Here is a 2,002-nt window from a genome sequence, read left to right on the forward strand (position 1 = left end):
AGCTGTTCTTGAAAAAGAGCAGTTTCTGTCAAGAGCTCTCTCAGCCCCACCTACCTCACAGGGTGTCTGTTGTGGGGAGGGGAAGGGAAAGGAGTTTGTAAGCCACTCTGAGACTCCTTTGGGCAGTGAAGGGCGGAGTATAAATCCAATCTCCTCTTCTTCTGTGTTAGGATGCCTTCTCATGTTCTTGACCAGCACATGAAGGAACTTATGTACAAAAGGTTGCAATGCCCAGCCATTTCATGTTTTCTCCTGGGTCCTAGGCTCAGAACCCTGAGCATGAGATTTCTGTAATGAATGTCAAATCAAAAGTAGGTTTGCGGCTTACAGATACACACCTGAACAGCATACTCAAGATTGCTACAACACAGACATTTTGATGTAATAATTCAGAGCAGAGGTGTCAGTTATCAGACACTGTTAAATAGACAAAATATTGCAAAAGGGCTAGTGTTTTAAGCATGTTTTATTTAAAGTTTTTTTTTTAAATCTGTAATTGTGTTTGTGTCCTTTATAAAGTTTATATCTCCGCTACCTGGCATTGCATGTTATGACACACACGTGGCCTGACCCAACAAGGTCTCATTTATGTCAGATCAGGCCCTCATGACAAATTGAGTTCGACACCCCTGGGTTATGCGCATACTGCTAAGCAAGGGGAAAAAACTGCACCGAGTTGGGATGGTATGAGCAGACCATCCCGATGGCATGAGAGCATCCTTGAGTGATCCGACAGGGGAAAGTCCTTCCATGGCCCATCGGGACCAGTTAGAACCGGACGTTCCCCAGTGTCTTTTAACTCTGTTTCCATGGTGGGGCAGCATGGGGTGCTGATGACTGCGGGACCTTTCCTAGGTGTTGCAGTCTGATCGTGCCCTTTAGATCCGTCAGGCATTTGCAGCTGAGTCGGATCTAAAGGCACATCTGACCGCGTCCTAAGAGTAGCAAAGGGATAGTATCAGAGAGTAGTAAAAGCAAGGGTGGTCAGTGTCCTGCCTATCTAGCTCTCTGGGTCTCTCGTAGTCTTCCTCTGTTTGTTGTTGTTGTTCAGTCGCACAGTCGAGTCCGACTGTTTGTGACCCCATGGACCAGATCACGCCAGGCCCTCCTGTCTTCCACCGTCCTCTGAAGTTTGCTCAACTTCATGTCCGTTGCATCGATGACACTGTCTAACCATCTCATCCTTTGCCGTCCCCGTCTTCTTTGACCTTCAATCTTTCCCAGGATCAGGGTCTTCTCCAGCGAGGGCTCCCTTCTCATTTGGTGGCCAAAGTATTTGAGCTTCAGTTTCATTATCTGGCCTTCCAGGGAACAGTCAGGGTTGATTTCTTTTAGGATTGACTGATTGGATCTCCTTGCAGTCCAAGGGACTCTCAAGAGTCTTCTCCAGCACCACAGTTCAAAAGAATCTATTCTTCGGCGCTCAGCCTTCCTTATTGTCCAACTCTCGCAGCCATACATGACTACTGGGAATACCATTGCTTTGACCATGCGGACTTTTGTTGGCAGGGTGATGTCTCTACTTTTTATCATGCTGTTTAGGTTCGCCATCGCTTTCCTCCCAAGGAGCAGGCGTCTTTTAATTTCATGGCTGCAGTCACAGTCTGCGGTGATTTGATGACTAGGGAGCCATGTACCTGATGTTATCTGCAGGTCGTCTTGAAGAAACAGGCTCTGAAGAACTGCTCTTCCAAAAGCAGCATCAGTTTTAGCACAGTGCATCACCACCAGGAACTTCTCAAAGGCTGAAGTCAGTGAACCAATAGCAGACCTGCAGAGATATGTCACCAAGTATCTGGAGAAAGTGGCAGAATCAGGAGCCATAATGACCCTTTCACAGTACTAGCTTGCTTGATACGTTCGCATCAAACTTTAAAGCCAGGCATCTTTCCCGGCATTTGAAAGACATGTTTGCACTCACTGGAGAAAACCCTGATGCTGGGAAAGATTGAAGGTCAAAGAAGACGGGGACGGCAAAGGATGAGATGGTTAGACAGTGTCA

The sequence above is a fragment of the Gekko japonicus genome, unplaced genomic scaffold, assembly GCF_001447785.1.
Source record: "Gekko japonicus isolate JY-2015 unplaced genomic scaffold, Gekko_japonicus_V1.1 scaffold2903, whole genome shotgun sequence".
NCBI classification, from domain to species: Eukaryota; Metazoa; Chordata; class Lepidosauria; order Squamata; family Gekkonidae; genus Gekko; species Gekko japonicus.